General features: G+C 43.0%; 1 long non-coding RNA gene across 1 annotated transcript in view; it reads right to left on the bottom strand.

Moving 5' to 3' along the window:
- Positions 1–268: 268 nt before the first annotated feature.
- Positions 269–23,035, bottom strand: part of LOC147027270 (uncharacterized) — a 74,604-nt gene continuing 51,837 nt past the window's right edge. The window contains exons 2-3 of the long non-coding RNA XR_015058757.1: positions 2,197–2,312; positions 269–615 (exon numbers count right to left, since the gene is read on the bottom strand). This is a non-coding gene — a long non-coding RNA (uncharacterized LOC147027270). The remainder of the gene's footprint in view (positions 616–2,196; positions 2,313–23,035) is intronic.

Here is a 23,035-nt window from a genome sequence, read left to right on the forward strand (position 1 = left end):
ATCATAGCTGCCAAACAATGTGACTTATGACGTTATGGGTGGAGAACTTTTTGTTCCTCATCGATATGCGATAATACCTGTAAAGTTTTGCCTCAATTTGTTCAGCTGTTTCTGCGAAGATTTTTGAAGGTTGTTATGTTAAAACAACATGGCTGCTGAACCGTGTGACCGATGACATCATAAATCCCCCTCCACATCCCCCACCCATACAATTTAGCCTTAGATGACTTTCAAAAAATTTCATACTGATCGGATAAAGCGTTAGACATATGCAATTATGACATCATAACAAAGCCACTTATGACATCCAAAAAACAAATCACACTCGTTTCCCATGGTGAGTACTTGACATGTGCCATGCTTGATTTTTTTTTTCCCCTGGAGCGGATTTGGAGATACGGAGGTCCAACGTTTCTTCTTTTTTTAACATGGCTGCCACACTCATGACCGATGATGTCATAATTTTATTCAAACATTCCACATGAGTAGTTGCACAAATGGTGAAAAATTTGTGTCAATCGGAGAAGCAGTTCCAGAGAAAAGGGAATGACAAAATGCAGACATGCATGTACGCAACCGATCGCTGAACCCCGCTTTTTGCTTTGCGAGTGTGGGCTGAAAATACACGGAAAGACAAACAACTGACCAGAATAAAGCATGACCCAGACATCCACTTCCTGTTTAGGTCACACTTTCTGTGAATGGAGTTCATGGCATCAAGAGATAAATAAGTCACTATTTCAATGAAATAATGAATAAATACATATATAATGACGATATAACATTTTACCCTTTTGCTTTAAAGAATGGGAATAAAGGGAGAGGCGGGTGTAAGGTGTGGTTGAGGACTTCTGGTGGTGAGGACTGTGTCAATGCTAAACAGTCCAATGGATCGTTTACACATTATAAAATCTGTGTAAATACCAAACATTCCAATGGAACGTTTACACATTTTAAATCTGTGTAAATACCAAACAATCCAATGGATCGTTTACGCATTATATAATCTGTGTGAATGCTAAACAGTCCAATGGATCGTTTACACATTATAAAATCTGTGTAAATGCTAAACATTCCAATGGATCGTTTACACATTATATAATCTGTGTCAATGCTAAACAGTCCAATGGATCGTTTACACATTATAAAATCTGTGTAAATACTAAACAGTCCAATGGATCGTTTACACATTATAAAATCGGTGTAAATACTAAACAGTCCAATGGATCGTTTACACATTATAAAATCTGTGTAAATGCTAAACATTCCAATGGATCGTTTACACATTATATAATCTGTGTCAATGCTAAACAGTCCAATGGATCGTTTACACATTATAAAATCTGTGTAAATACTAAACATTCCAATGGAACGTTTACACATTTTAAATCTGTGTAAAAGCTAAACAGTCCAATGGATCGTTTACACATTATAAAATCGGTGTAAATGCTAAACAGTCCAATGGATCATTTACACACTTTAAATCTGTGTAAATACCAAACAATCCAATGGATCGTTTACGCATTATATAATCTGTGTAAATACCAAACAATCCAATGGATCGTTTACACATTATATAATCTGTGTGAATGCTAAACAGTCCAATGGATCGTTTACACATTATAAAATCTGTGTAAATGCTAAACATTCCAATGGATCGTTTACACATTATAAAATCTGTGTAAATACTAAACAGTCCAATGGATCGTTTACACATTATAAAATCTGTGTGAATGCTGAACAGTCCAATGGATCGTTTACACATTAAATAATCTGTGTAAATACCAAACAGTCCAATGGATCGTTTACACATTTTAAATCTGTATAAATACCAAACAGTCCAATGGATCGTTTACACATTTGTGTTAAAACATTGGGTACGCATGGGTATTCATTAAATGCATTGGTTTGACACAGCACGTTAGCACATATTAAATAATTTAATGCATCACATATTGAGGGTTTTTTTTAAACTCAATACGTCACAATGGATTAAATCAATTTTTATTTAAGAATCATTCTTAGACTGACAATTAATTTCAGATTTCATTGGTGTTTATTTTTTCCATGATAGGCAATGGCTGATCTGACTTTATTCGCAAGGCCGAGAAGGAGAAATGTTGTGCCATCCACTGACCTTGGCTTGGATGAAAAAGCAAAGTGTCAGACACAAGCAATCATCATAATTCAACGTACCACAGTTGGATCCTGATTCAGAATGCAGTTCAGATGATAGCGACATAACCACAGCATCTTCCAGTCAAGGCGAATCAAAATGAAGCGGTCGTGATGAAGCCATATTTTATCCAGACCTGGGCAAGAATTCGCAGACACAATGCAATGAGAATGTGTGTGGACCAAAATTTTGGTACAAAGGCAAGGTCTCCAAAATAAGGCAATCCACAACTCCAGGGGTGATAAAACAGATTTTCATGTGCCCTCATAATGAGAGGCGGTGCGAATGTCATCCAAACACAGAGGACGTGACATGATGTCTTTGTGGAGCAGCTCAATTGCTTGATGTAAAAAATAATTGTAGTGTTCAGTGTAAAACTGTTTTTAGATGCATTTCTTAACCTCATTGATGCAACATCTGTGTTCGTATAACAATTTTAAAATAATCTGATGAATTCATCTAAGAGTACAACAGAAGAAAGGTTGCAACTTGTGAGTGTGGCTTCAACCACTCCTGTGAGGGATTAGCTTTTTACCTCCACCACCAAAGGTGGACCATCGCAGGTGGACAGAGGTTTTGTTTTCACCCCTTTCTGTATATTTGTCTGTGAGCAGGATATCTCAAAAGTTATGGAAGGGTTTGGCCAAAACTTGGTGGACAGGTTGGGTGTGTGACAAGGACAAATCAATTCAATTTTGGTGAACATCCACATCCAGATCCTAGAATTATTTCAGTGATTCTTCGATCAACATTGAGAGATAGGGTCACAAAATAAATAAAAAAACATGATATCTGAAAAAGTTGTGGACAGATACGGACGAACCTTGGTGGACGAGTTGGGGAGGTGAAAAGATGAAGCCGATTAGATTTTAGTTCAGGTACGGATGCATATGCGGCCTATCAAAGGGTTACAAAATGTAAACTGTTTAACCTTGTAGAGGTATGCACTCTACCAAGTGGCGTTCTAGTTGCGAATTGCAAACGATTGATAATTCTTGATGAGTGCATCACACTGGCTTGTCTCGTTTAGCAGACATTGTCACCTCAATCGGTACATCCACAGCTAACTGCGAAAGATTGAATAAAATTTCTGGCTTTGTTTCTCAAAAAACCTCTTACAGCAGAGACACAATGGTGTATGTACAGGTCAGTAGTCTGGAGATCCCTTATTAGCATTGTTTTGCTCAAATATTTTGAGGACTCTGTCCCATGATCTTAAGGAAAGTAACAAAGGTCATAATGAATATCTTGTTTTATTAAACAGTGGGCCTTCGGGGTTTGGAATGGGGTCGCTGATCATTTAACATTATTTTTCACACAGCTGCAAAGGCTTTTTTTTGTATACCTTGTCGAGGCTCGTGTGAGAGCTAACACACAACGCACAGCAAGGGGGGCATGAGAGAAGAGGGGTGGGAGTGGGAAGGACAAAACAGTGGGGAACAGACACATTAGGAGATCTGTGGAAGGGAGAGGGATGGGGCGGGGAACATGGGGAATACAAGATGGACGTTACAGGGACTTTCAGGAAGGAAAGCAGGGAATTTGAAGGAGGTGGCATTGGGTGTATTGTCGGGGGTAGAAAAGATTGAGGATTTGGATGGAGGATGATAAGAGGTGGTGGTGAACAGCTGGTTTGAAGGCCTGGAGGGAAGAATGCGATTGAATAGAGTGAGGGAGTTTATTCCAAAGGTGGGGAAAAAGAAGAATGTAAGAGTGAAGGTGAGCAGGGATTCTTGATTTTGGTAGTTTTACCAGAAGGGGGTTGTTGGCGGACCTTGAGCGCCCTGCGGAAATGTGGTGGGACAAATCGCAGAGAGAGCAGGGGAGGGGGGGCGAGGCTGGAGAGGAGATGATAGAAGACAGAAAGACCACTGACCAACCTGCAGTGAGAGAGTGAGATGCCCAAATACTCAGCCTCATCGCGGGAGATGCCAATGATCCGAAATGCCTTGGTTTCCACAGCGTGAAGCCGAGAAAGGTGGGAGGCAGGAGCACCACCCCAGAGAGGAGAGCAGTACTCCATTAGACTGCAGACAAAAGCTTTGTATGTGGTCGGAAGCTCAGGTGTGCCAAGGGAGGACTTTGCAGAACGGAAGATGCCCAGTCAATGGCTGGCTTTAGAGGCCAGCTTGGAAATGTTGCTTTACCTTGAAAGGTCATGGCAGATATTGAGACCCAGAAGTTTGAAAGAAAGGACTTCTTCCAGAGGATTGTTGAGAAAGGGGATGGGGGGGGGGTTCTAAACGGTCCTTTCGGAGAGACATAGTGAGAGTGTGAGATTTGTCCGGATTGAAAGACATGTTCCACGTGTTGGACCAGTTTGTGATTTTATCCAGATCTGCAGTGACCGAAGAAGCTGCTGCTTGCCGGTCTGAGGGATGACAGATGGTACGGCAGAGGGTGGAGTCATCAGCAAAGAGATACAGAGGATTTTCCAGAGAGTTGGAGAGATCATTGATGAAAACCAGAAAAAAGTACAGGGCTCAGAACGCTACCTTAAGGAACTCCAGCTTGGATAGGAAAGAGGGGAGGAAAGAACTCCATTTAGGACCACACGGTGACTGCGACAGGAGAGGAAGTCTGCGAGCCATGAGTGGAGATGGCCTTGAATACCATGGGAAGAGAGTTTGGTGAGTAGGGCAGGGTGCCAGACTATGTAAAAAGCACGTGATATGTCCAGGGATACGGCTTGGATTTCCTGTCTGGCATTGAGGACCTCCATCCATTGTTGGGAGAGCAGAATCAACATATCCAGGGTAGAGTGACCTGGTCTGAAACCAAATTGATGATCGGAAATCAAGCCATTGGGGAAGAGGAAGGATTTCATGTCTGAAGCTATGATGGATTCCATAAACTTGATGATTATTGGGAGAAGGCTGATTGGTCTGTAGTTACAGGGATCTGTTTTTGCACCTTTTTATGCAGGGTGGTAATGTTTACTGATTTCCAAGGAGATGGCAGATGACCTTGAGCAAATGAGAGGGTGAATAGAATAGAGAGAGGGTGAGCAAGACCAGAAGAGCAGGTTTTTAGGACACGTGGGCTGATGCCGTTTGGACCGGTTGCAGAATCTGAGTCGAGGTTTGACAGCAAGCTCTCCACCTTGTCAGGAGAAAAGGACACAGAGTCCAGGAACATTTGGGTGCGACTGGGTAAGGTGGGGAGAGAAAGTGATGGGTTTAGGACACAATATTTAGCTGCGAACACCGAGTTTAGGCATTCAGCCTTTTAATGTGCGGTATCAGCAGTGGGGCCATTTGACTTTTTGTGGTAAGGGAGGGGATGGAGGGGGAACATACACCAGAAACAGATTTGATTAAACGCCACCAGGATTTTGAGGAGGGAGAGAGGTTTGAAAGTTCAGACTTGAGATTAGAAAGATGTTGTTTTCTGGCTATCCCGAGGGAAGATACACACTTGTTCCAAGCTTTATGGAAGGCACTGAGATTACCCTCAGTTGGGTTTGCTTTCCATGAGGCAAAGGCAAGTTGTTTCAGGACAACTGCCTCGCCACAAGCTTCAGAAAACCAAGGGCGGGAGGAAGGGTTGGACAACTGAAGACGAGAGCGGATAAATCTGTGCATGAGGGAGAGCAAGTTTCTTTTAAAGAATTCCAAGGATGAGTTGATGTTTGAGAAAGTAACGATAGGAGACCAGTCTATAGGTTTGATGGCTGCTCGGAGACCCTGCCAGTCGGCTTGAGTGAAATGACAGACTCGACGGCGGTGAGTTGGTTCTCTGATAACAGCCAGAGAGATGTCCACTTTAACAAGGACGTGGTCAGAAGAACCGATTGGAGCAAAAGACGAGCAGCAGATATTGTCAGGGAAATTTGTCAAAATCAGATCCAGAAGAAATGGAGTACCATTGGTTGAGATCCGGGTCGGGAAGTTGACCGATTGAGTCAGTCCCAATGAGTCGCAGAAATCTTTTGCTGAAGTGCCATGACAAGTGAGAGAGGTACCCACACCGAGCCAACTGGCATGATGACAATTGAAGTCGCCACATATGAGGAAGAGAGAGTTTGGATGAGAAGATTGAAGTTGGTCCATGTTTTCAGATAGTGAGGTGTAGATGGAGTCATCACTGTTTGGTGGACGGTACAGTACACATATAAACATGAGGTGGGAGTGGAGGGGAAACCATAGCCAGAGGTATTCCTGGGGGAGTGGGGGGGGGAGTGGGAGCAGTGCATGGAGAGTGAGGAATTGAGTCTTTGATGAAGAGAGCAACTCCAACACCAGGACGAGGCTCAGGTCTGTCATACCGGAGGAGGGAGTAACCAGAGAGAGATACTTGGGAGTCACACACGTCTTGGGGGAGGAAAGTTTCTGTTCGGCAGATTATGTCTGGTTTGTCAGTGGCAACCTGTATGGAAAGATCTGAAAGGTTTGAGCGAAGGCCCTGGATATTTGAGGTCCACACTGTTAATGAAGAGGGGAGGGGAGGAGGGTTTTGGTGCAGGGGGTGAGGAGGGGGGGAGGGTATGACAAGGGACGTGGGGGGTGAGGTAAGGAGGGTTGTTGAAAGAGTGTGGGGATTGCAGAATAGCATGGGGAGGGGGCCGGAGGAGGAGGAGAAAAGGCTTTGTGGTGCTGGGGCAGAGGGGGTCACAAGAGATGGGGAAGAAGGCAGTTGAGGATTTGAGGAGGTGGAGTGAAGAGATGGAGCTGAGAGGGCAGTGGAGGGAGGCAGGTTTGTGGATGAGAGGGGGGGCAACTTTGAGAAGGATGAGTGAGGGGGGTGAATGGTGGGAGAAGTGTGAGTGGGGAGTTTTTGAGAGAGGTGAGAGGGAGGCTTGGAGGGAGAAGAGTGAGGGGTGAGGGGGGTGAGTTGGCACTGAAATTGGAAGAATAAGAATGGTTGATGGAAAGCGAGCATTCATAGCAAACTGGGGTTTTTTTTTTAAGTTTTAGGTCAGAGACGCGATTAAACACATTTCTTGATGGATGTAATAAAGGCGAATTCAGAGAATGGAGAGAATAAACGTTGTAACAGTTGGATTTTTTTCGGCAACGTATGAAGGAAAGGTCGAATTGAGAGCAGTCTGTTTAAATAGTAGAAGAGTCGTGCATTATGATACAGTAAAGAGTACCACACGTGTGAAAGAGGAAGATGAAGCATTTTCGCGAACGCTGTGAGCTTCATACTTAATGTGTGCACATGAGAGAAGAGGAACCAAGAAAAACAACACAATACCGTGGCAATTGTGAATCCGTGTCGTTGCCTATGACCCTTTTGTTTCCATTTTTGTTTTGTTTATGGTTTTTTTTTAGTTTCTGGTTTTTGTCATGGGGAATGATGCATGCCGGGAGATAAAGGCATCGTCGGAGACATGAAATACCCAAATAATATCAGACATGGTGTGTATTTCCTCCACTGATTTTAATAAAGACATCTCCCGCATCATCAAAAAATAATTTTTAATCGTGATTTACGTTATTTGATCGCTTTTTCCGAATCCAGGCCGAAGTAACCGGAAATTGCGTATACAGTTGTGAACAAGTTATAGGTAAAGTCAGAAGCGAATGTAAGAAGAATTCTACGTTCACTTCTAGTATTTTTTTTTTAGATGAGGTCCTGTTCGAGGTGGTGTAGTTGTCGTTGTGAAGGTAATGTTGAGGTAATATTTATTTTTGCAGATGAGATCCTGTTCTAGGTGGTGTAGTTGTCGTTGTGAAGGTAATGTTGAGGTAATATTAATATTTTTAGATGAGATCCTGCTCTAGGCGGTGTAGTTGTCGTTGTGGAGGGAATGTTGAGGTAATATTTATTTTTGCAGATGAGATCCTGTTGTAGGCGGTGTAGTTGTCGTTGTGAAGGTAATGTTGAGATAATATATATTTTTGCAGATGAGATCCTGCTCTAAGCGGTGTAGTTGTTGTTGTGAAGGTAATGTTGAGGAATTTTTTTTTCAGATGAGATCCTGTTCTCGGCGGTGTAGATGTCGTTGTGAAGGTAATGTTGAGGTAATATTTATTTTTGTAGATGAGATCCTGCTCTAGGCGTTGTAGTTATTGTTGTGAAGGTAATGTTGAGGTAATATTTATTTTTGTAGATGAGATCCTGTTCTAGGCGGTGTAGTTGTCGTTGTGAAGGTAATGTTGAGGAATTTTTTTTTTCACATGAGATCCTGTTCTTGGCGGTGTGGATGTCGTTGTGAAGGTAATGTTGAGGTAATATTTATTTTTGTAGATGAGATCCTGCTCTAGGCGGTGTAGTTGTTGTTGTGAAGGTCATGTTGAGGAATTTTTTTTTTCACATGAGATCCTGTTCTTGGCGGTGTAGATCTCGTTGTGAAGGTAATGTTGAGGTAATATTTATTTTTGTAGATGAGATCCTGCTCTAGGCGTTGTAGTTGTTGTTGTGAAGGTAATGTTGAGGAAATTTTTTTTCAGATGAGATCCTGTTCTCGGCGGTGTAGTTGTTGTTGTGAAGGTAATGTTGAGGTAATATTAATTTTTTCATAGCAAAAAGACTTTAATTTGATATATTTAAGAAGCCAATGTAAGAAGAATTCTACTTTCGCTTCTCGGTTTTGCCTATTCCACATTAAAAGATCGTTTTAATTATTATTATTATTATTATGATTATTATTGTTTGAGAGAGTTTTCATCAGATTAGGTCATGGAAGTGTTGTTGAAAAAATCGTGAGGTGAATGGTGAAATTGGATCGGTAAACGCAGGGGGTGGAAACAGATCACGTGGTTATGGGAGAAGCACTTGGCTATGGGAGGTGTGTCGTCAAAAGTGAAATTATTTATTTTAAATAAGGATTGTGTAACATTCGGAAAAGGGAAGGTTGAAGTAAAATCGTGGAAGTGTGTGGTGAATTTGGAACGGTAAACACAGTGTAAAAGCTGCTGGGTCGATGAAAAGTACCAGGAAGAAAGAGAAAGACACGTGGTTTCAGGAGGTGTATCGATCGAAAGGATACAAGGAAGATTATTATTTTTTGATGTATTTTTGAAGGACAGGTAAGATTCGGGAATGGAAGGTTGTTGATCGGAAGAAATCGTGAAGGTAATGGTGAGAGAGGGTCAGCTCAGGAGAATAAAGATGGTGTGCCTGCAGGAGGAAGAAGAAGAAGAGGAGGATGGAGAAGAAGAAGAAGAAGAAGAAGAAGAAGAAGAAGAAGAAGAAGAAGAAGAAGAAGAAGAAGAAGAAGAAGAAGAATCGTCGAGACTTGGCCGCGTGTGCGACGTGCTTGGAAAAAGGAGTCATTACTTTGTGGGGCTCGTTGTCGATCACGTTGCAGTCGGAGGAGGGTGTGCTTCCAAGTACTTCCGGTATTTCGGTTTCACTTCTGGTTCTGAGTTTTTGTAATTTGGTATTGATCGGTAAGGTCCTTATTTTTCACTCTTGGGGATCCCCAGGGGATGAGAGTATATGGAAGGGGTATCGGGGGAGGATGAGGGGCGCTCTCGTCACGAAGTGTTAGAACTTCTCGAGTGTCGGCCATGAAGAGGGGCAGGCCCGGTGATGGAAGTAGTGAGGAGTTGGAGGTGCGGAAAGGGGTTGAGGATAAAGAGGAGTCTGGAGATAAATTCCCAATTATAATTTCGGCTGTGGAAGGGTCCAAGTCGTTAATTTTCAATAACCCTATAAAATTGGCTACCGTAATTGGAAAATAATTTGGTGACGTTCATTGTGCAAGGAAACTTCGATCGGGTGACCTTCTGATCCAGTGCAAATCGGTGGCCCAGCGGGAAAAGATTCTGAGAGTCTCTCTTTTTGGGGATATTCGAATATCTGCTCACATCCCCAGGTCTTTAATTGAATGCCGGGGGGTAATTTATGGGATTGACCTGGACATTGATATGGAGCTTATCAAGAGGCATTTGGCTGACATGGGAGTAGGTGATGCTCGTCATCTTACGTCGGTGAGGGATGGTGTGAAGGTCGATACCACATGTGTGGTGTTGTCCTTCTCCATTCCGCTTCTTTCCCCTAAAGTGTTCCTGGGCTACCAAGCCTTTCCCGTTCGGAAGTATATCCCTCCCCCCTTAAGATGCTACAAATGCCAAAGATTCGGTCATACTGCAACATCCTGTCGGTGTAAACAGTGTTGCAGCAAGTGTAATGGAGATCATGAGTATGAAAGTTGTATGTGCGTTAAGATGTGCTGTGCCAATTGCGGTGTGGAGCATAGTGCAGCCTACAGAGGTTGTCTAGAATTTCAAAGAGCGGCCCAGATTCAGCAAGTGAAAACCACTGGGAGGCTATCGTATGCGGAGGCGGTGCTCAAGGTCCCCAAAATTGTGTTGCCAGTCAAAGAAACGAATAGGATTACTAAAACTCCTGCTCCTGTTAAGATACAAACAGTTTCGGTGGGTTGTCAGACTGAGACAATAGATCAGGATTGCCAAACTGAGGATTCAAGTGCCATGGTGGTCATGAACATCTCCAAATTAGGGTTCATTGGATTTATTACTGTGGTGGTAAATTGCACAGCTGTTGTAAATTGGAGAAGATTAGCATTACTGCTTCAGCAGCCTGTAAACATCTGGGTTGGGATGGTATTTCTTCCAAGGATATTATTAAGATATTTAGCAAGATGGGCAATAAAAAAGAGAGAGATACCAGTCCCGATGCCAAACAGTCTCAGGACTCAATGTGATAAATGTTAATAATCCAATGGAATGCTAAAAGTCTAGTGGCTCACAGGTTCGAATTTAAAAAATACGTCTGATTTGTTAACTAAACCGGATATTATTTGTTTTCAAGAAACATGGCTCAAAGAGCAGAATCGATTCCATATGCCGGGGTATACCCTTATTCGTCACGATAGAGCTCGAGGTAAAGGGGGTGGGTGTGGCATTATGGTGAAATTTGGTGTTCCCTTCATGGAAACTGAAGACATTATGGAGCTGGAGTGTATTCTTATCAAAGTCCATCGCTCTAGGGGAAGGGTTTCAATTATAAACTTCTATAATCCTTGCCAACCATTGATGCACAAGAGTCTTCAGGAGGTTTTTCGAAGGTGTGAGGGGTGGTACTTGTCTGTGGCGATTTCAACAGTCACAATATTCTCTGGGGCTCTAATGACTGATAGGAACGGCGATATCATTGAGGATTTGATATGGTGATATTAAATGACGGACAGGGAACATGTATAAATCCATCCACAGGGAAGATGTCCCCTCTGGATCTCACTCATTCTTCAATAGAAGCTGCGAGATGCGATTGGGAAGTCCACGATGACAACCTAGGGAGTGATCACTTTCCTGTGATCACTAATCTCCAATGTGAAAGGGGTTCTGTGGACTCACTCAGACCGGCGTCTTGGAACTTTTCTAAAGCGAATTGGGGTCAGTTTTCTGATCGATGTGTCAGGAAAGTAAAGGAAGAGATTGGTGTTCACAATATCGATAGCATCAATAGGAATTTTGTTCAAATTATGAATAACATTGCTTGTGAAACAATCCGAACCTCAATTCCTTCAGTGGGTAGGAAAATTAAGGTCCTCTGGTGGAATGAGGATTGCAAATTGGCAATCCAGGGAAGATGGGCGGCTCTAAAGAGACTTAGGAAAACCCTCAGGTTGGAGGACATTATCGAGTATAAGAGGAAAAGGGCGATAGCCCAAAGAACTATAAAACGGGCCAAGTCCACCTCTTGGAAATCATTTTGTTCATCAATTAATCCGGATACCCCGATCAAAACTATATGGGGAAGAGTCAAAAGTATACAGGGAGTTAAGTCGGGAGGGAAATCTTTTCCAGTGATTATTTCCCAGAACATATAATAGCCCTGTGTTTTAATGCAGACAAGGCAGAAGCCGTGGGCCAATTCTTTTCTTGTAGCGAGAATATCATAAAGGATGATGTTTTAGAGGCTCGTTTTCCCAAAATTGTAAGACAACCCAGGGCGATCACCAATATAGTTCTGCCTTCAAATCCTTCACTCAATCTTGACTTTACTATTTGGGAACTGAAGCAGGTGATTCGTTTGGCTAAGAATAGTGTCCCAGGCCTGGATCGGTTATCGTTCCTTATGTTCAAGCACTTGGATGATCCGGTGTTGAGAGTGTTCCTGAGTTTCTTCAATAGGATTTGGGCTTTAGGGAAACTTCCCTGTGATTGGAAACGTGCTGTTGTAATTCCTATCCTGAAAGAGGAGAAAGATGGCACTGTCCCATCTTCGTATCATCCGATTTCCCTTATTTCAGTTTTTTGCAAATTAATGGAGAAAATGGTGAACAACCGATTGGTTTTCTTCTTGGAAAAGAACAACCTATTGTATAAAGGCCATAGCGGTTTTCGAAAGGGATGGTCCATTATGGATCACATTTCTGCACTGACGAACGATGTAAGGAAATCCTTAGGTAATCAGGAGTCTCTTCTGGGAGTGTTTCTCGATATCCAAAAGGCTTACGATTCAGTCTGGTAAAATGGCCTCCTTTATAAATTGAGTAATCTCGGGGTCAATGGCAGAATGTACGATTGGATTGGTGACTTTTTATCGAATAGAACATTTCAGGTGAGGGTTGGCCTGAGCCTCTCCTCTTCGTTTCATTCTGATAAGGACCTTCCCCAGGGAAGCTGCTAAAGCCCAACACTCTTTAGTATTATGACAAATGATGTTGCCTCCCTCCGCAAGCTCCATAGCAAGTTATTCGTGTTTGCTGACGACATTGCAATGTGGATCCGGTGTAAAAATCTTGCTATTTCGAGTAAAAAAACTCCAGGGCGATATCCGGCTCGTGGAGAAATGGGCTGAAGACTGGGGTTTTAAACTATCAGCTGATAAGTCCAAGTTTATCATATTTTCCTGTAAGAAGAGAACGGATGACATAGCAATGGTAATTAATGGCACTTGCATGCATCCATCTCGAGTGGTGTCTTTCCTAGGAGTCACTTTTGATATGGGACTAACCTGGACTCCACATGTGAAGCTGACAGGTAAATGTGCCGAAGGTATAAATTTATTACGTTGTCTCTCTGGAACAGAGTGGGGAGCACATCGTTACAGTCTTTTCATGATATACAAAGCTAAAATTCGTTCCCACCTTGATTACGGATGCCTGGCTTTCGGTGATATGGCCAAGAGCAACCGTAAAAAAAACTTGAGACTGTCCAGTCCAAAGCTCTTCATGTCTGTTTAGGTCAGCGTTTCTCAACCTTTTTACCTTTGTGGAACCCTTGAAATAGTTTTCATGTCTCAGGGAACCCCTGCTTAAAAATTATTATATACCATTATTAATATCTAGCTCTTTTATATTATTATCGTAGTTCACGTGGTAAATATAATATTTTTTTTTTTTTCGGATACCTGGTTTAAGGAAAAAATGACCCCCTTTTTGTCAAATTTATTGGCAATGAAAAAAAAACATACTGCTCGTTTATGAGACCTCACACCAAGGTTTTAATTCACAAAAAAATTATTATTATTTTTGAAAGTGTTTGTCAACCCCGAGTCTGTTTGACAATTAAAAAACACACCTCATGCAACTTGATCAACAAAACTTAAATAAAGCTGAAGCAATAAAGGTAAACATTAGAACTAACCTTGAGAGAGAGACTTCGCGTGAGGAAGCACAGAGAAGATAGATGGACACCGTGCATGCGTCCCGTACTTGTCAGGCACTCAATGATACACAAATCCGCCGTGTACAGGACGTCCACTAACCAGTGAGGGCGGTTTCACACTGGCGCCATATAGTCATCAGGAAATTCATTCCCTATGGTTGTTATAATCGTAAATAATATAAGAGGTTGAAGCCTCGATTATAATAACCAAGGAGTTTCCAACAATGTGCCGTACGTGTATCGTAAAATGACGAATATTAAATCAAACAAAAACTACTCAAAAATACATTAGCCTATTTATTACTGTTTCTCGCGGAACCCCGAGCGACCTCTTGCGGAACCCTAGGGTTCTGGGGAACCCCGGTAGAGAAACACTGGTTTAGGTGCTTTTATTAGCACTCCAGTGTCTGCCCTTCTGGTGGAAATAAGTGAGATGCCCTTGTCCCTTCGCTGGGAGTTGCTGAGAATGAAATATTGGGCTCGATCCACTTCTTCTGAGGATAGCCATCCTGGTAAATCCTTATTTGAAAATTGTTGCGAATACCTGAAGTTAGACAACAACTGTGCTTCCTTGCCTCTTGGCCTGGCCTGTATCAAGTTAGTAAAGAAATGAAGGTGGACTCCCTCCCAGTCAGCCCCCAACATTAAGTTCCCATTTGGCCCCCCTGGACTCTCGAACCCCTTCGTCTCCGCATGGATCTCTTGGGAAAATTGGATTCAGTTCATCCTGTGGTAAAGCGCAACCAGGCTATCGAGTTTATAAATGCAAATTGGAGTCAATCTTTGCATATATATGCGGATGGGTCCAAAGAACCCTCTCTAGGAAGGACAGCGGCGGCTATATGTATCCCGGATGTCCATGTGGTCAGGGTTTTTCGGTTAACTGATCATCTTTCAGTTTTCTCGACAACTATTTGCAATCGTCCTCGCTATGGAATGGATAATCGAGTTCAATCCTCTTTGTGCAGTTATCCTCTCGGACTCGCTTTCGGCATTAAAGGCACTGGAATCCTTACAGGGTGGCTGTAGGTATGACTTGGTCCTAGAAGCTTGGCATTTCTACAACATCATGAACTGAAAGAGGCTGGTGGTGGGGCTGGTGGTGGATTTGTGCTGGATCCCCACTCGTGGGCATTGGGAGGAATGAAGCCGTTGACCTTGTGGCAAAGCATGCCCTCAGAATGGACAATGTCACCCAAATCCCCTTGGGACCTTCAGAAATCATTAGTCTGGTCAAGGACCGCATTGAGGGAAAATGGCAATGTCAGTGGGACTCCTGCACAAAGGGGATATTTTTTCACAAGTGCAGTCGGAGGTGGTTCCGCTTGTTAAGCTCCCCAGGCTCTCCCGGAGGGACCAGATCGTGCTTTGTAGAATAAGACTCGGGCACTGTCGCTTAAATGCATACCTCCATAGAATTGGATGTCACCCAACGGGGTTCTGTGATGTGTGCAGAAGACCTGAAGACCTAAATCACGTATTTCTAAATTGCCCTCTTTATGGGGAATTGAGACAGCATCTTTTACGGCGTATAAGTGTTATGGGGATAAGGGTGTTGGACCTGCAGGTGATGCTGCGGCGGATGAACTGGAAGCACCCTCAACTTTGTAAGGCGGTATTAAAATTCCTGAAAGAATCCGGGAGACCCATTTAAAATGTATCTGCCTTTGAAGGGCTATGGCTGTAGGTGAGTTTGATCAGATTCTGGTGCGTGGCGTGGATAGAGCCTCCTGGCTCTGACAGCGCCATTAAACCCTCAAAAAAAAAAAAGGAAAAGAATCGAGACTTGTGAGTGTGCAAGGAGAAAGGTTTTTTTTTAATTTAAGACAAGAAATAGAGTGTTTCATTGGGAGGGATGGGGGATGTTGGGAAAGTGGGGAAGATAGAAATTGAAGGTAATGGGGAGAAAATACAAATAAACACGATCGTCCACCGAGGGGAACGATGGGTAGGCCTCAAGCACTCGGTAAGACAAGGTCGACGAAACCTCACAAAATAGCACGATTTTTGAAACAAAACCGAACTCGGAACATACAGTAACATGTAGTAAGAAAATAAACAGGTAAAATGGGACAGATAACGACCGGAAACTCAACTTTGAGATCGACAGCAGAGATCCCTGAAGGATACCTGCCAACGCTCCAAACTCAGAACCGGAAGGGCTTAGGGACTCTTGAGATTTTTTTTTTTAATCTAATTTTTTTATTTAAAATTTTCAAATTTTTTTTTTCCTTTTTAACCTAAAATCATACCCGTCACTCACGGATGAACCTAATGAAAGTTTGACAAAGAGCCATTTGGCCATCTCTGAGAAACATGGCAGCACACAGAGACAGACATGCATACAATCAGCTCTGTTACTGGATAAATTAATTGATAAAATCCATTACAAACAGAGAGATACAAACATCGGCATCAATTGAATTGGTGTTCAAATAACCTGAACACGAAGTAATAAACGTTGACATCATGGATGCAGAGAGTAAACCGGGACTCACCCTAGTCTGACGAGGCCCAACACGTCTCTCTATGATGCCGGATTGACAAGTTATGGACCTTGTCCAAACCAAACCATGTGACCTATCAATTATTCATTAATAAACTTGTATCCCCAAGTCTTGAAGAAGGTGTGTGTAAAGTTTCACCTCGATCTGCACAGCCGTCTGGAGAAGATTTTAAAAGGTTTTGGGGTAAATCCAATATGGCCACCAAACCATGTGACCTATCAATAATTAATCATTAACAAACTTGAACACCCATATATTGGGGAACGTGTGTAAAGTTTTGCCTAAATCTGTTTAACCATTTCGGAGAAGAAGATTTTTAAATTAAAAAAAAACAAACAAACAGTATGGCTGCCGAACCACGTGACCGATGACGTTACAATGTTTATGTTTTCTCCGGGAAGTTGTGACGACGACTCTCAAATTTCAAAATTTTCAGATAAATAATTGTACTCGTCAAATTTTGACATCATAATGAAGGCACAGGTGACGTCATGGTTAACACCACTTGTATCCCTTTGCGGAGATCTTGACTACGAGCCATGGTTCAATTTTTTTTCAGTTTTTAAATGATTGCACCCGTACCACGTAACCTATGACGTCATAATTATCACTTTAAAATTCCATGAAAATAGACAGACTATGGTAAAAAAAATTGTATCAATCAGACTAACAGTTGCTGAGAAAATGTATTTAAAAGGGAATAAACCCGAAAATTTCCGGCGGAATAATAATAAGAAAAACCCATCGTGCGGAGCATGATACTTGCAAAATCCATGAAACAAATTTGACATCAAAAATAATTGGTGGTTGAATTCAATGACCAAATATGCAATTTCTCTTCAAATTTCAAGTCAATCGGATGAAAATTGACTATTTTAGAAATTTGGTCGATGTGGACCTCAAAAATAATTGGTGTTGAAATCATTGACATGATATGCAACTCCTCTTCAAATTACAAGTCAATGTGATGAAAACTTGAGGAATTTAGAGATACCACCTCAGCTGTTGACCTTTTGGTCTATGTTGACCTCAAAAATAATTGGCTGGTTGAATTCAGTGACCTGAAATATAAATCCTCTTCAAATATCAAGTGAAAATTGAGGATTTTAGAAATACCACCTAAACTGTTGACCTCTGGACTATGTTGACCCTTTGACTTTTGACCTCAAAAAACAACAATAGGCTTCTTCCTTATGACAAACTCTACCAGGTGGTGAAGTTTTGTGAAGATTGGTTTAAAATTGTGACCTGTAGGCCATAGACAGACAACAAAATCGACGAACCAACATACTTAAAAAAGTCTTCGATTTTGCAAGAAACAAACAGACAGAAAGGGGTGAAAACATAAGCTCCTTTACCTTCGGTGGTGGAGGTAAACATTTCGCTTTTAAAAGTTTCTTCAAATGTTTTGTGCATTGCGTGGTGAAAACACTTGGCGCGTTCTTCAAGTTTCATTTGCGATATCGGGGTTCCAAACCGGAGGTAGGAAGGCACAATATACAAGATGATCGCAATGATAAAAAAAACAATCTTTTCAGTTCTGAAGTAAGGAATTGCCACATCATGGCAGGAAAGCCGAGAGGTACGTGTGCTCACTTTGTAGCCTGGATTTGAATCCCGACCCAGCTTCAGTCGTGGTAAAAAATATCAGCACCTTTGCACTTTTTTCAAATAATTCACCATCTCTTCCAGAAAATTGTTGAAACAAAAAAATATTTTGGTGTCCACATATATATTTCTTTGGTTTGCAGTGGAACAAAACCAAAAAAGCTGAAAAAATTACTAAATCTTTGCTTATTCCACACACAAATCCTAAAATGGCCCAGACAATATTATTCGCACCTTTTATAAGTCGTTAGAAATAATTAGATTTCAAGCAGGTGAGTCGACTTTACTTTGGAATTGAACTCACCTATCGTGAGTTGCAGGTGCCTGCAATATAAAAATCACTCATTCAACCAGTTTGAAGAGAGAAAAGGAGTCATTCTGCTGTTTTGTGTCACTGTGCACTGCAATAAGCATGGAGAAAAGAAAGAAAACCAGAGTATTGTCTGAGGACAGACACAAGATTGTAGTCAAACATGGACAATCTCAAGGTGACAAGTCCATCTCCAGAGACCTTGATGTTCCTGTGTACATCGTGCGGAATGTTATCAGGAAGTTTTTAAGGTCCATGGCACTCTAGCCATCCTCCCTGGACGTGGCCGCAAGAGAAATGTTGATGGAAGATTGCTGCTAAGGATTGTTCGAATGATGGAGAAAGCTCCTCGATAAACTGCCAAACAGATTCAATCTGACCTTCAGACACAAGGTACGACAGTTTCAACTCGCACCATCCATCACCAACTCGATGAAAGAGAGTCCTCTGGTAGGAGACCCAGGAGGACCCCTCTGTTGAGAGAGAGACATCAGAAAGCCAGACTGGAGTTTGTCAAAACACACCTGATCAAGCCAAAATCCTTCTGGGAGAATGTCCTGTGGACATCTGAGACCGAATTAGAGCTTTGTGGTAAAGCACATCTCTATGTTTACAGAAAACAAAATGAAGCCTTCAAAAAAAAGAACACCTTCCCTACAGTCAAACATGGAGGAAGTTCAGTTATGTTTTGAGGTTGTTGTGCTGCCTCTGGCACTGGGTGCCTTGAGTGTGTGCATGGCATCATGAAATCAGGAGATTACCAAGGAGGCATTTTGGAGCGCAATGTTCAACCGAGTGTCAGAAAGCTGAGTCTCCGTCAAAGGTCATGGGCCTTGCAGCAGGACAATGACCCCAAACGCACCACAAAAAGTACCCAGGAATGGTTCAAGATAAAATGCTGGACTGTTCTGAAGTGGTCAGCTCTAAGTCCCGATCTCATTCCCATTGAACACCTGTCGGGAGATCTGAAAACAGCAGTTGGGAGAAGGCACCCTTCAAATCAGTTTGTACAAGAAGAGTGGATCGAACTACCAGTAGAGAGGTGTAGGAAGCTCTTGACTGCAGTTATTTTGTCCAAAGGTTGTGATACCAGTTATTTTGCGCAACATAATTGAGCACATCACAGAGTGGCAGGCAACCCTGTACATTACGTTTGTGGACTTAGAAAAAGCTTTTGACTCCATGCACTGAGAGAGCCATTGGAAGATCATGGCTAGTTTTGGAATCCCTCGCAAAATAATCAGAATGGTACAGATGTTATGTGAGGAAAGTGAATGTGCAGTGCTGGAGGAGAGAGAGGAATCAGTGGTTCATGGTAAAACAGGAGTGAAGCAAGGAGATGTAATGCCCAGTTTTATATTCTTGTGAGTAGTAGACTCGATAATGAGGAAGACAACAGATGGCAACAACACAGGGATTAGGTGAAAGTTTACAACCAAACTCGTGGACTTGGACTTTACTGACGACATTGCCCTTTTGTCAACGAGCTACCAACATATACAAACAAAAGCAACAAAAATGAATCGATTTGCATCAAAAAACGGACTCAAAATAAACAAGAAGAAAGCAGAGTTTTTGAGGGTAAATATTAAAAGCAACAACAGAATTCAAATTGGAGACCAGCATTTTAAATGAAGTTGATAAGCACACCTATCTCGAGGCCATCGTCAACAAACAAGGAGAAGGGGAAGAAGATATTTGGAACAGAATTTGTAAAACTGTGATATCCTTCATGAAACTCAAGCAGTTATGGAGCTCAAGCATTTATACATTGAACACCAAATTAAGACTGTTTAACTCGCTTGTCAAATCAATGCTATTCTGGATGCGAGGCTTGGAAGATAAACGAAGGGGACAATCGGAACCTTGATATCTTTATGTTCTGATGTCTGTGTAGGATATTAGACATCGGATGGCTATACATCGTATCAAATGAAGAACTACTCGAAAGAATCAAAGTGATGAAGTGAAGACCAGGAGATGGAAATGGATTGGGCACGAGGTGCTGAGAATGAAAGATGATGACAACTGTATGACAGCATTGTCGTGGAAGCCCGAAGGAAGAAGGAAAGTGCGATGTCCTGGAACAACCTGGAGGAGAACAGTGGAAAAAGAAAGAAAAGAGATGGGATGGAGATCACAGCACGAAGCCAGGCTGATAGCCAGAAGCATGGCGACTGGAGAGAACACACTGCAGATTTATGGGCCACTTAGCCCGAAGAGAATAACACATACACGTGCACACATACACGCACACACTGAAAATATAACCAGTAAACTCAGTGAGAAACAGAGCTTGGTGCAGGATTCAAGGCTGAAGTGGTATTGGCAGGTACAAAAGATGGACAGGGGAAAGTCAGTGTGTCCCAGCGATCCTGAAGGATGAAGGGAGGTCAAGGGTGAAATTGGAGGAAGGACAGGAAGGTGGATGAATTGCATCAAGGACAACACACATCCAAGTCGACGTATGCACTGTTCGGGACCCAACGGACCGGCATGCTTGGAGAACATTGCGACGGTTCAACCCCCGAGAGTGGGGGAAGAAGACTGATTTAAACAATGAAACCTTCCCCTTCCCGTTTCATGGATTTCTCATCCAAGTTATATATATGACGTCATTGGAAGCTGCACACACTTCCAGATCACATCGCAAAATATCCTGAACATGTCGCGTTTTGGACTCTCGTGAGAATGCTCCATCGGTAGAACATTTGAACTGCCCAATGTGCAGCAAGTGCAGTGGCTCACTCGGAGTGGATATTTGGGGGGAGAAAGTGTGGTGGCAATGGTGGCACATGTTGTTGGGAATGACAATTCCAATGGATTTGATAGGTCGCGATGGAGGATATCCCGTTGGGTGCAAATGCTGGCCAAAACGTCTTGTAAGCGAGCGGACTCGCAGCTGAACAATGACCAAGGTTCCTTTGAAGATGTAACACCTCAAACCAGGCGCTTAACATTCCTGCATATGCACGACCCTTGGAGCGCCATTATCTAAATTACCTTGCACGCACTTCACTGCAGGCTCCGATGAACCTTTTCACATTGCGTCCCCTATTGTCTTCCCCGTTTCCTGTGGGGCTCCACCAAAAGCCTGGACACAGATCCCCCACATTGCTGGGGTGGCACCCCGGGGAGGTGAGGGAGGGGGGTCCACCCCCCACACACAATCCCGGGCAGCATTTCAGAAATGAAAATCATCCGGGGTCATAAAATGGGCACAGAGACCCTCCCGCCAGCCTCGTCCTTCATTTTCCACCATTAGGCGATGAACAATCCATGCAATGATTGATGTTCAATTCGCCTGTTACACACTGTGTGAACACAAGGCAAATCAACACACGATGAACGCTCCAACTACACAAACACATGCAATTGTAGAACCGAGACACGTTCAAGAAGTTGGTGGACCGGGGTACTTATGGTCTTGGTGTACCCCTGTTCTTGGACCCGGGTACTTATGGTCTTGGTGTACCCCTCGTACTTATGGTCTTGGTGTACCCCTGTTTTCGGACTGGGGTACACTCAAGCGAGAACTTCTCACTCATTTATATATTCACGAGTCATCGATATACCGTTCAAAGGAAACAGTTTCTTGACAAGGGTTACACTGGGTGGTTTGCTGTTGCCTTCCTTGTAGTCATTGGGGCAGGAATTTGTAAAGCGTTCAAGGTGCCGGCGATAACTAGCCGACTTTTCGCAAAGGACACCGTGGGATCTTTAACATCCAACAATGAATGACGGCAGACTGGACACCCGGCTTAACATCCATCTGAAGGATGACACCCACATCGATGAATCACCCCGTCTGTGAAAGCCAGCTCTGCAGTTTATAGTTGGGTAGGGTTTCAAACACAGGTGAGACGGCTCAGAAGTGAGTGTGCATACCGGTGTTACACTTTCTGGTGAGTGCACGTTACACACCTTTACGAATCGAAAAATAAAACGCCGCCGTTCGTGGATTGGTGTGCGAAGGATCTCGTTCTGAGAACTTCTTGAATAGCCCATACGCAATGAAACGCTCGGAACATGATTTAATGATCCCGAGTTACATTCGCTATCTCGTTAACCCAGGTGAAGCCAGCTTTGAACCAGTTAATGAAACCAGGTGATTCCTTACTTGGTTTGGGCAATCACATGAGGGGATTCACTTGGCTGCGCACCAGGCAATCACATGTGGGGATTTATTAGGCCCCGCCCCACACTGTACCAGCCAATCACACGTGGGGATTTATTGGGCCTCACCTCACACTACCAGCCAATCACACGTGGGGATTTATTAGGCCCCGCCCCACACTGTCCCAGCCAATCGCACGTGGGGATTTATTCGGCCCCGCCCCACGCTGCACCAGGCAATCACACGTGGGGATTTATTAGGCCCTGCCTCACGCTGCAGCAGCCAATCACACGTGGGGATTTATTCGGCCCCGCCCCACGATGCACCAGCCAATTACACGTGGGGATTTATTAGGCCCCGCCCCACGCTACAGCAGCGCATGAAAAGTGCGGAGAACTTTAAATCACAAATCGGAAATGGAGGACAAGGCGACTCCCCTGAAACCCATTCACACATGAGTTCCGTGAGTGATGGACAACAGTTTCCACTGTGCTGCAGCAGTCACGTGTGATTGTCATCAGATCGGTGGACAAACCATCACGGCTGCGATGATTGTTCGAAGGTTCAGTTCACACAACCGGGTCCCAATTCAACTGAACTCTGACCTCACACATGCCACAGATTTCATCGACTTTATGCTCCTTTCGGGCTGTGAGGCAGATTTTAATGTGTTTAACACATCTCGCGTGAAAGTGAATAAACAAGTTTCCTCACAGTGGAGAAAACGTAACTTCCATCACATCACGTGATTCCAGAACCACCAATACAATTGATATCAATGGTTCC

Source organism: Eptatretus burgeri, chromosome 5, assembly GCF_056783735.1.
Source record: "Eptatretus burgeri isolate ZD-2024b chromosome 5, Ebu_testis_v1, whole genome shotgun sequence".
NCBI lineage: Eukaryota > Metazoa > Chordata > Myxini > Myxiniformes > Myxinidae > Eptatretus > Eptatretus burgeri.